The following is a 12900-nucleotide window of genomic DNA, read 5'->3' as shown; positions in this document are numbered from 1 at the left end:
TTAATTTTATACCTCAGAAATGTATTGGATTGTGAAAAGTAAATTTGGCTATTGATTAGCAATGACCAATAGCCATAAAGGCCTACGTGATGTTAGCAGGAAAGTCATTTCAGAGGCGACTCCAAATGGAATTGCTTAACAATCCCTGTCTGCCATGGGTATAAAAAACAAAAAACAGATGGCCCGCCCCAAACTCACACCATCAATTGAGTCAATGTTGCAGTGTCGGGCTGGTCAGGATACTCAAACTAATGGAACTATGTGTTGATGGCACTGCAGTGCTAACACTTTTTGGGGAAATCTACCTACAAATGGCTTATAGATGTCTCTGCATATTAAGCTGGATAAGAAAGTATTTCATCATTGAAAAAAAATACACAAATCCCAGTTAAAGTACCCTGAAGGATCAAGCACAATAAGACCAGAAATTTAGATTTTATGATAACTTTAAGAACATCTGAAGACTATATTAAACATAATGTATTCATACATAGGACATAATAGAATTGTGACGTAAAAACACTAAATCTTAGTGTTGCTTGGTTTGTACTGTTCTTTTAATCTTTCTCTCGCACTCTGTCTCTCCCTCTTTCTCCCACATTCTCTGCAGGCTTGCTCTCTTTACCCTTATCTGAACCCCAGCCCGTGTTTCCTGTGTGGGAGCTCTTTGAGGCATGCATGCATTATTAATGCACGCTCCCATTTGACTGCTCCTTCAAACTTCGCAACCAATCCTGGTGACTTTTTAAGCACACTATAGGCTCTAATCTATATTTCTATACTACCCCCCACCACCACTTCTTTCTTTCAGTTCTTCTCTGGCACAGAAAACAAGGGGGCTGAGTATGTTGAGGGATTTTGAAAATCCCTGATTACAATAACATAAGAGGTATGACAATGAAAGAGGAACACTATGCGGTTCTTTGGATGTCCTATCATATGGATGCACACAAGATATCTGCAGTCTGTAGCATGAAGACATAGACAAATGTTATAGGAAGGCATTAACTATATTAATTTGAGCAAGTTCCTATAGCTTAACTGTTAGAGCATTGCACTAACTACAAATGTAAAGCTTTAAAGTCATTTAAAAGATGCATAAATAGAAATGAATGAATATAATGCAGATATTGAGCGTCTATTTGAATAGCTCTTGACTGAAACCAAAAGTGGTGGGTTATTGCACCTGGTTTCAGCTAAGTGGAACAGTTTAACGGCTGGTGGTCTGCTTATGTGTGTGCGTGTTTGCGAGCAGGAGTTGAGCCCCACAACCTCGGTGAACCCCAGAGCACTGTCTGTTATCACCTTTCACACACCTGCTCACACAAACAACTCGTGTACGCAGTCCATGAATTACCAGTGGGTAGATGACACAAAATATTTTTGGCTCTATTGGGTTTATAAATGTTTTTGGACATGTCCTGCTGTGTGACATGCGACACACTATCTAAAGCTGTTTTAAACAGCATTTTGCTCATAATTTTGTAATTATCAGGCACGCATTATAATTATTATGCATGCATATTTTTTTTACATTTAAATGGTAATTTGTCACACTACAGGACAAATTAGTGAAAGCATAAAGATGGTGACATGTCACAACACCTAAGATATATACTGTAAATTACTTAATACCAGCGTTTCCCAATCAGGGGCACAAGTGCAGGTTCCAGGGGTATTTGAAAAGATTTTGAATTTTCTTGGGGGGGGTTGGGGGGTCCATCGTGATTAGTTCTTTGCTATTAATCTCATTATTTTTTGGAAAGAAAACAAAATAATGTGTACGCATTTTATAAATTATAATATATATGTGCTACCTGGTGAATCTATTTTTTGGAATAGGCTGGGAAACACTTGCTTATACATTCATATACATTTTAACAAAAATGTTGATGTGGATTAAAAAAAGCAAATATTTACTCAACTAGCCATGTGTGTCAAGACAGTCTCCCTGGTGTACCCTTCAATTGCAAGTGAAACAATCACAGTCTCTGTCCAACCATTATGAATGCAAACACATTAGCACGCAATACTGACTTCCCTCATTAATGTGAAGTGTGCTTGCTTACAGCGTCACATTGAAGTGATTTCTCTGTACATTTGGCACTATTGCTCGGCTCTAATAAGCAGATCCAGGCCATGGAACATCTGGTTTGTAAAGCGGCGAATGGGAACGCTCTGTCTTCCCCCTCTGATAGCGAGTCCAGCGACTCTTTCAGTCTGTGCTTCCTGTCTCCTGCTGCTAACTGTGTGTGAAGAGAGAAAATAGACCTCAGACAGCCTCTTCTACCTTTACAAGAGTGTAGGAGTGCAGAAAATGACCAATTTCACACCACGGCAGCATTCATTTGGACAGATATATCCCGAGACTGGTTAAGTTGGAACTTAAATGTCTCCTTTTTTGGGCTTTGAACTAGGAATGTGCTGATATAGACATTTTAGGCGATACAGAGCGCATTTTATAAGCAAACAAAACACTTATATGATAATGAGTAAAAATCAACTTATTCAAAAAAATCTGGATGTGGGATTACTTTTTAATTTCGGACTGTTGTTATTATCTTTGAGCTTTAGCTTTCTGGTGGAGTCAACCCTGCTGTTGCCCTGGCTAGGATTTACGCTAGTGCGAGGTTACTGTGGATGTAGTTTCCCTCCGTATGGCTTTAAGGTACACCTCACACCAGCTACTGAACCTAAAAAGGAACTGTTATTTGGCAAAAGACATTTATGAACTTTGCCGAAATACAGGAAAACGGTGACCAAAGCGCTACATGCATCGCTCTTCAAGGCACAGTTTTATCCACTTGTATTCTACCGCCATCTCTGTTCCAATACTTTGGCGTAAAACTAAAAGACTGTTCATTTTAACAACTTGTCAGTGCTTCCACGTTTGGAGTTTCTCCCGTTATCTTCTGTGTCATTTAACGCACGCTCTGTGAATTACAAATCTGTTGTCTATACTGTGCCTCAAGTTTAAGAGAATTCTTATTTTGGGTTACTTTAACATCCACATTGACTCGAAAAACTCAGGACAAAAGACTTTGTCTTTATTGGAGTGTTTTGATTTGATCCTGTTTGTTTATATTGTTTATCCAGGAGTAAATACTGTACTCCTATCTGGCTTGGATCCTTTTCTCCTTTGAAATCACTGACTGTTTCCTTTTTGTGTCCTGCTCCCTGGTACAACGACAATCTGCGCTCAATGAAGACAGCTTGTCATAAAATGGAGCGAAGGTGGCGTCTTTCTGGATTTAACCATATATTACCAGGCTTGGAAGGACCACTTGCGTCATTATAAAGCAGCAACTAAATCTGTCAGATCTTAACAATCAAAACAATCCCAGACAACTTTTTCTTACTATAAATAGATTGAACAATTGTAACTGTTTCACCAACTTGCCTGTTTGAACTCAACTTTGTAACACATTTCTTGATTTCTTTAGCACTGAGACAATATTCCTGAACACATTCTCACTACTCCAATCTCTTCTGTATCTTCTCTCAGTCCGTCCTGATTTCCTGGCACCCCTCTCTCAAATTTCTCTCTACTTGACCGTGTTTCTGTAGGCAATGAGATACCATGCAAGAAAGCTACCACTTGCATAGTTGACCCTCTCTCTACCTTCTAGTTTATTTAAATCATGTTTGCCTCTGTGTGCTGTAGTCTCGAGTATAATAAATAACTCCTTGCACACTGGTGTTGTGCCAGCAGCATTTAAAATTGCTGCTCTAACTCGAGTACACAAGACAACATGGACAACTTTAACAACATTTGTCCCATCTCTAACCATCCTTTCCTTGCAAAAATCTTTTGAGTTGTTGCCTCCCAGTTACACAATCACTTCACTATTTACAATCTTTTTGAGCTCCTTCAATCCAGCTTCCCTAAACTCCACAGTACAGAAACAGCTTTAAGTGACTAATGACTTGGTAATAGCTTCTGACTCTAGATCTCTTTCTGTTCTAATCCTTCCTGATCTCAATGCCGCTTTAGACACTGTTGGTCACACTCTGGGTGGCTGTAGGCCAGAGATTGGTTCAGTTCACTTTGGTGTCCCTCAGGGTTCAATTTTAGGCCCCTCACTCTTTGGTATTTTACATTTTTCCTCTTGTTCAGCTCTTATATCACTCAGTCTTAATTATAATTTTTACAGGGATGACACATATTTACATTTATTCTAAACCTGGTGATAATGTGGCAGTCACTTTTCTTTCACATCGTATTTATGAGATAAAAATATGGATGCCTCATTGTTCTTTGTCTTAACCGTAACAAGACTGAAATGATGCTTATTGGCTCTCCTCACCAGCTTCGTAAAATAGGCTCTTTAACTCTAACCGTGGATGGCTCTGCTTTGGAGTTTCAAACAAAACTAAAAAATCTAGGAGTTATATTTGATGCGAGTTTGCCATTTGATCCACATGTGCAGAATACTGTTAAAACATCGCAATGAAACATTGCAAATTTGCACCATATGTTATTTGCTCTGTGGTTGAAAAACTTCAATACTTTAGTTGTTTTATTGCATTGATTATTGCAATGTCTCCTTACTGGAGTCTCTAAATCTACACTAAATAAATTGCAGTATGTGCAAAACTCGGCAGCTAGAATCCTGACTAGCTCCAGGACAAGTGATCACATCAGTCCTATCTTTGAGTCCTTGTACTGGCTCCCTGTCGATAAAATACTGCTATCTTGATAAATTTTTTGAATAAGATGTATGCATATTGCTTATTTTAAATAGACTTTTTTAAATTAAAATATTAGAAAATGGAAAATATTCATTTGGTCAGTCGGCACCGTTATTGGCTTATTCGATATTTGGATATTCTTAAAATATCCAAATACCAGCGGATTATTTGGCCTGGCCGATATATTGGTCTGTCACTACAAAACATTCTAGTTAAGCAGAAAAAAATGGTTAACTGATTAGGACTAACCTAGCGCATAAGTGTTGGAAAAGATTATCTGCCCAATCAGATTGATGCTGATCATTTAAATATTAATTTTAATTATAAATAAAATAAGTAATTTATATGTTAAATTGGACTGATATTGTCACTTATATTTGTGCATATCTACTCTGATCGGACCTGTGTATCTACAAAAGATAGAAAAACCAGCACCTCAAAACATTATACATCCTATAATTATCTTCACATCTGTGTCTCCATTTCATTGGTATGTCTTCCACCTCTCTTGTACACCTACATTTCCCCCACCCCCTCATTTAAGCAGTTTGCAGGGTAAAATAAATGTATAAAAGTACATTTATTTAAAGTGACTAAGTAATTAATTTAATAACTGCTCTCTGTAGACCACGAGAAGAAACCAGGATCAGATCTGTCCCTCTCACTGTATCTCTCATCGATTCAACCATCTATCTATTCATCATCATCTCTCATCATCCCTCATTTTTTGGGAGTTCAAAGACCGTCTCTCCTCTCTTCTTAACCCCCTACCCACCTCCCATATCTCTGCTCTCTTTCATAGCCCGCTGGTGTAGCCCTCATTAGAATGGTGAGGACTTGAGTCGATGAATATGTATGCCGCTCAGGAGAAGAGAGGAGAGGAAGGATTGTGGATTAAGGGAATGAAAGAGGAGGCTGTGGGGTCTCTGATGTTGGCCGTGACATTTCCATGATGGCGGCTGTCTGCTCCCGTCATGTTGAAGTTCATTGTTCGGGGTCAGAGCCGAACGACTCACTTCTCCATCAGCACATCTCTCTGTCAGTCAAACTCATGGGGCGTTCTGCAGGAGAGAAAGAGACCACCACTTAGACTCTGACCCATTTATTGTGGGTATCAAAAAAACAAAACAAAACACAGACACCTTGGGAATAAAGAATGTACCAAAAAAGAATTGCGAGGCACAACTGTATTGATATACTCCTCAAAAATTCTGGTTTGGGGAAAACATTAAACTTAAGTAATGAACTTCTGAACAGCTTTGTGTACAGACTCCATTCTAACTTTGTATTCTAGACAATTTCAGCCATAGGTTAGTGTGTGATTTTATTTTTTTATGTAAACATTATTTTTTTTTACATTTAAGAGTAAAGTTTGAAAATGTTGTCCCTTACATAAACAATGTTAGCATTCAAAATGTAACCGATATAGATGAAGTCATTGCGATTGGTCTCTCAGTGCAGTATTTGCATACTGAATTTTTATTTGCCTTTCCTGCAACTGTTGCGTACTGAATTACAAATGGTCTTCTTTCTTGCATCATTTTGCATACTAAATTGTGATTGGTCTTATTTGTTGCATCTGTTTATGTGCTGAATTGAGATTGGTCTTTTCCTGCATCTTTTTGCGTACTGAATTGTGATTGGTCATAGGCTATTTCTTGCATGATTTTAACATGATGAATTGTGATTGTTCTTTTCCTGCATCTTTTTATGTGCTGAATTGTGATTGGTCTTTTTCTGCATCTGTTCATGTACTGAATTGTGATTGGTCTTTTCCTGCATCTTTTTGCATACTGAATTGTGATTGGTCATAGGCTACTTGCATATTTGTACGAACTGAATTGTGATTGGTCTTTTTTCCTGCATCTTTTTGTATACTGAATTGTGATTGGTCTTTTCCTGCATCTTTTTGCATACTGAATTGTGATTGGTCATAGGCTACTTGCATATTTGTACGAACTGAATTGTGATTGGTCTTTTTTCCTGCATCTTTTTGTATACTGAATTGTGATTGGTTATAGGCTATTTCTTGCATTTTATTTAACATGATGAATTGTGATTTGGTCTTTTTCCTGCATCTTTATGCGTACTGAATCGTGGAAATCTTGTGCCTTACATATAAAGAATGTTTAGCATTCAATATGTAACCAACATAGATGAAGTCATAGCGATTGGTCTCTCAGTGCAGTATTTGCATACTGAATTTCGATTTGTCATCAATCCTACATCTGTTGCGTACTGTTGCGCATCTTTTTATGTACTGAATTGTGATTGGTTGCGTATTCTTATTATACAGTTGTGGTTTTGTTTGTTTTTCATACATTGGATAAAAAAACTGAAAAAACTAAATACATAATTTGACATCTGAAAACAATGAGTGTATAGTAAAATTATAGATTATATGATATATAGTAATACCATAGTAAATATTTTACAATTATTAGAAACTTAATAATATGTAAAGTAACCTTGATGAGGTGATATGCTGCTTAATTTGTGTTTGCCCAAGGATATGCAGAGGCAAATAAAACACTTGATTTGGATGTTTAATCCGGGTTTAATCTGTTCTGTTGACAATACGCTGTCACAGTGTTTGCTTCAAACTGAAGCTAATCTCCAGCTCTGGTGTCCGAGCACTTATCACAAAACACACACACTAATGTGTGGAAAAGAGGCAATTATGGTAACCAAATGTTCATGTATGCCTTTGTCTGTCTATTGTGTAAATTGATGTGTCTTCTCACTGTCATCACATTACTGATGATGTTAAAAATTATCACTGAGAGCATGTTATTCTATGACGTCAATTAAACATGAAAGTGCACACACACACACACACACACACACGCACACACACACACACACACACACACACACACACACACACATATATATAAGTCAGCTCAACGCATCTGCATTGCAAACAAGCGTGTTGTAAGCAATGCAACATTGCGGGAGAAAAAAATCTGTATTTTTGTCTTATTTTCCAGTAACGTTTAATGGTCTTTTAAAACCAGCTATATTAACTTTTTTCTTGTTTTAAGCATACATCTAACACTTTTTGGTGAAATGCCTATAATATTAAACAATTTGCCAGTGTTACTCCAAATGTCTTACACAATTTTGCTTCTTAAGTAAATGTATCTCTCTTTAAGGGTGTTTCAGAGTTTTTACTGGAAAAGATAAAATACTGATTAAGAAAAGGATTTATTTTTTGCATGTTGCGTCGCTCGCTCTCAATGTAAATGGATTAAAAGGCCTCAAAGTCAACCAACATTTGCGTACATTACCATCCAATACATTTAGCACACCTCCATAAACGCAAGCGCAGCAAATCCGCACCTCACGACTCAGCTTAGCTAATGAAGCAATCGCAAAGTACTTAACTTGAGAGTTTAGTGGAAAGAAGCCGAAACACTGATGATGACTGTGTGGTGATCTTCAAGAAATCAGGAGGCTTCTCCATTCACATTTCAAAGAGCGGCTAATGCTCGGAGGATTAGCGCAAGGAACTGGCGAACTGACAGTCCGAGAGGGAAGCATTAACACAGCACTGGCAGTGCCGCAGCTCTGACTCTTTTCCCTTTGTGACGGTTAAGAGCATTATAATAGACACTCCTCTCTCACGCTGTCGTCTACACTCCCAGCTGTGCCATTTCATCTCTTACTCTAACTCTCTTTACCTTTTGTCTGTTTTTCCTTCTCACAGACCGTACGCTCTTTTAGCTGAAATGCTTAAGTAAAGTTTACGCCTAGCATGAAGAAAAAAAGTCATTCCCAGATGTCCAAATTGACAGATTAGACTGCATTCTTCCACTTCTTTCACTATTTTGTGGGCCAGATTTGTATGGTGGGCCAGATTCGTGCCTTTGCTCTCGACGTGAGCACCAATTCATCAACTGCTTAGCCACAGTTCTGACAACCAATCGACACTTCTTACCATTTTCGTCTTGTAGAGCATGCAGCATTAAATGCATATCGTCTAGTTCCGACTGTAAATTCTGATTGGATGGGCCATTTCAAATGGCCACTTCGCTTTGTGCCAAGAAACACCTCTTACCCATGATGAAATTAAAGTGTTATGCAAGCCTCTAGTGGCTAATTATTTAAGTGTATTCTTACCCATTTTATGCAACTTTACATTTTAGAGAACCCAGTGATCATTTAAATTTTTCTGTTGCATGTGTCGACTACATAACGCATGCTACATTCCGACGCTGACGGAAAAACAGATTTTTCTGTGCAAAGGCTTCGGTTTTTGTTTGCATACTACTTTATATACACACACACACACACACACACACACACACACACACACACACACACACACAAACAACCTTTTCTATACCTGTTTTAAAGATAAGGTCAATAGGTTGTTCTTAGCACACTTATGCACCATAGCAAAATGCACAAGCTGCCAATTAAAAGCAATTCTGTTTCTTAGACACTCAAAAGGAGTGCAAAAAGTAGACTTTTCCTGCTTTGATTTGCAGCCGTCTAGGTATTTCTTTACGACTTCACACACTATTGTAGGATCAGGCTTTGAGAAGACCATAAACTACTGAATGATTGTACAAATTACACCTCAAACGACCACTGAAACCGTATTGCACAACACATTATTTCACCTCACCTACAATGTAATGACTCAGAACTTGAAAGACAGAATCTTTGCAATATTTACAGCATGTCTTATCTGCAACCAATGGTGTTTAAGCATGGCAATCGGTGTTTTTCATTTTAACTTCTCAGGAATGAGGACAGGACTAAAAAACCCAAACATATTTACCACACGACTGAGTCCTAAACCGCAACGCCACATCTACGATCAAGGGGTGTTGTAATCTGCAGGTTCGGCTAAAGCCGTTGCATTTTACACAGTAGGCTGACCTATTTTCTCCCATCTAGTGTGTAAACAGAGCTAGGGGTGAGGGCCGAACAGGATTCCCGTGGATGGATTAGATGGCCATATTTGATTGAGAAGTAGGGAATGAAAAAGTATGATTGGATTGAGGTGATTTTTTAATGGAAGACACCTTGTTTGTTAGCCAATTGTGAGTTTGTCTGATCGATTATGACATATGTAAATTTACTTTGTGTGTAGCAACTGCATGCCATAATCTTTATGTTGGCTACACATCTCAAACAAGCTGAGAACTTAGTTTCTGAATTGTTTTATATATAAATAAATCAAGACTGAATGTTAAACTTTACACTTGTTCGAAATGAGAGATTGCGATGATATTGAGAAAGAAGTATTCAGACTGCAAAAACCACGTAAATAGATTTACATTTTGATGTAACAAGCAGACTAAATGGAATGCTGTAATCGTTGTTTTTCACAAATGTAATTGAAATCAAGAAAAATTAAATTTATTGTATAGCCCTTGGTGGTGTTATTCAGGTTTTACAGCATACTGCTTATGATCTGGTTTGTGGGTCTGATTAGGGCACTCTTCCTCTGTTATAGAGCAGTCCTCTCCGCCTCGCATCAAAGACTCCCATATCCTGTCCCAAACTCTCCCGCCCCTCGTCCCATCCCCCAGACTTAGCACTGTCTGATAATCTTGCACACAGAGTGTGTGTGTGTGTGTGTGTGTGTGTGTGTGTGTGTGTGTGTGTGTGTGTGTGTGTTCAAGCTTTGTATTGGCTGGCTAGAGTTCCTTTTGTCCAGCTTGGAACTTGTAAAGAAAAAGTGTATGCTCTTAAAGGAATAGTTCTCCAAAAAATGAAAATGTTGTAACTATTCAACCTCATTGCATTCCACACCTGGTCATTTCAGTGAATTAAAGACTGATCAAAATGAAAGAACATCAACATCATGTTTTTAAATTTGAAGTTGGAAACTTTGAGTTTTTGTGGCCGATCTGTCATATAGTCTAAGTATAAGTGGTTACCGGTGGGGGGAAAGGGGTGTGTGTGTGTGTGTATATGTTCTTGCCTGTATTGGCTCAACTGAACAAGACTGTACATGCCGGTATCTCAGAATGTCATAAACACCATTTGTATCCTACACAGGACATTCTTGGACATAAACACGTTTTATTGCGTCAGTCTGGTTCCTCTGAAGATAAAAATCATGCCGGTGCTGCTGGTGTGTTTGATTCTTCTGAAATAAATATTTTTTCGCCCATTTGCTCATTAAACTAGTTTGTGATGTTTTGATGGCTAAATATTGTTAATGACCCTTAAAAAAGTGCCTGTCAGTGTGCGTTTGTGTGTACATACTTGGCTATTTTAGGACAAAACTGTCCCTAAACGTGAGCTAAATTTGACAAAATCTTGCTTTGGAGATATTTGGGAACATATTCATTTGAAAAACACTTCATAAACTAAAAGTTAAGTTGAAGTTTTTTAGTTAGAAAAAATGTTCTTTTTACGTGTTAGGTTGTGTATTAGGGTTGATCTTCCTATTTCTAAGTCTATTGTATGTTTTTCAGAATTTTAGGATTGTTTAGAACTGCATTTGCTGTTATAGTTCTGGAAGTCTCATTCTCTGATATGGATTTTTGGATTAAAACCTTTGGACAAGACAATTGTGTAAAGATGAAAAATAAATTGGTAGACAACATTTGCTGTCAGTCAATACATTCCAACCCTTGTAACCCCCACCCACACACATATACACAAAGAAAAAACATAGACTCCTTGTCATAATTACAGACCTTTTCTCGATGCCTTTCCCTCCCTCTCGTTTTAGCAGCTAAAGTGAACTCACTACCCCCTTTTTGGCATCTCGTGTGTCTGTTCTCACGTCCCACCAAAAACCAAAACAGAAAACACACATTTATGCAGTAAGGAAATATGAGACCGACACAGATGGACAGAAAATTCATCCCTCCACCCTTTCATATTTTGAGAGCAAGAGTCTTGCAACCTCTAACCCTTAGGGGCCCACTCTGTCCCCCTCTCTCTCTCAACCGGGTGACCCGTACGGCTCTGGGTTGGGATGAAGGTTAACCTAATCTGTCTGGATTGGGGGTCTGTCGCTTTTGTCCCGCTGTCTGCCTGTAACCCCCCCACATCACACAAACACCTCTGCTCGCCGCCAAATCGCACCCTCCGCATACAAGCCGCCCCGAAAGTAGCGTTATAAAGATAATGAAGAAACTTTCACAACTAGGATAAGGCAATGAGACTGCTGCTTAGCACCACCCAACTCATTCACAAACCTCTTTCACTCGTTCTCTCTCGCAGAGTTTCCCAGCACTACAAGCAGTGGTGATAGTGGAACTAATAGGGATCATGACGGTTTGCATATCAGATGCCTGTCTGGACGCAGTCTGGCCCGGGAGCTTTGCGTGTGAAAAGTGTAAGCCCTCATTCAGAACTTGGATAACAGAAAAGCAAACAAGCACGATGTAATGGTGGAATGCACTGAATGAACTCTGCCGGAGTCAACGCACACAGCACGCCAGCATGTTACACTCTAAATGACTTTTGAGCCGCAACAGAGGAATAGAATATATATATATATATATATATATTTAGGAAGTGAAATGAGTTTAAAATACTTACCCCCCCCACCATAAAGTCACCAGAGCTGACTTGCAGTTTTTCGCTTTTCAGGATTCTGTCAAAATTGTGAAAACTGGAAAAATGTGATAGAACGAAAATGTACTTATTCTAAAAAGTAGCCCCCAAAATCTTGAGTCCTTCTTGAGCACAAAATTAGTTAACCTCCAGAATAATCAGTCTTTTTTTTACATAGATTTTTTTTCTCTCACACTCGTTCGCTCCTTCATTTGGGCCCAAACCCACACGCCAGCACTCACAGTCAGTCGCAAAGCAAACTGTAAGTACACAGAGTCCTCAGCCGGTCCCACACACACTCACAGCCTTGTCTGAGGCTGCTGGATTGGGCTATATATGACTCCGTTGATGGACAGGGGCACATTATGTCATGTGACTGGCAATAGCTCCTCCTATTGGCCGGCTGAGGCCAGCCCCGGGGCAAGAGCGCTGTGATTGGCTGCTTTTGAGGTTGCTGAAAGAAGAGTCTCTCAGTATTCCAGACTACTGTTCTGGCCGGGGCAGGGCAGGACTGCTGCACTCTGTCAGTCTGACTCTAATCATTGTGAAAGCGAGAGAGAAGAACTGCTTAGCTCTGTGTACAGGAATAGTCTGAGATTTGCAAATCTTGTTGAACTATTTACCTCATTAAAAGTGAAGTTTAGGAAACAGTGATGTTGGTTGTATGCACAGGGG

The 12900-nt window shown here is 38.9% G+C and overlaps 1 long non-coding RNA gene across 1 annotated transcript; it reads right to left on the bottom strand.

Annotated features, from left to right (window-relative positions):
• Positions 1-1821: 1821 nt before the first annotated feature.
• LOC127630621 (uncharacterized) lies at positions 1822-12509 on the bottom strand. The gene is made up of 3 exons (XR_007968885.1): positions 12211-12509; positions 5468-5753; positions 1822-2246 (listed from the first exon to the last, which is right to left on the bottom strand). It is a non-coding gene; the product is annotated as an uncharacterized LOC127630621 (long non-coding RNA).
• Positions 12510-12900: the final 391 nt, after the last annotated feature.

This window comes from Xyrauchen texanus, chromosome 37 (assembly GCF_025860055.1).
Source record: "Xyrauchen texanus isolate HMW12.3.18 chromosome 37, RBS_HiC_50CHRs, whole genome shotgun sequence".
NCBI lineage: Eukaryota > Metazoa > Chordata > Actinopteri > Cypriniformes > Catostomidae > Xyrauchen > Xyrauchen texanus.
This window is presented reverse-complemented; position numbering and strand designations above follow the sequence as displayed.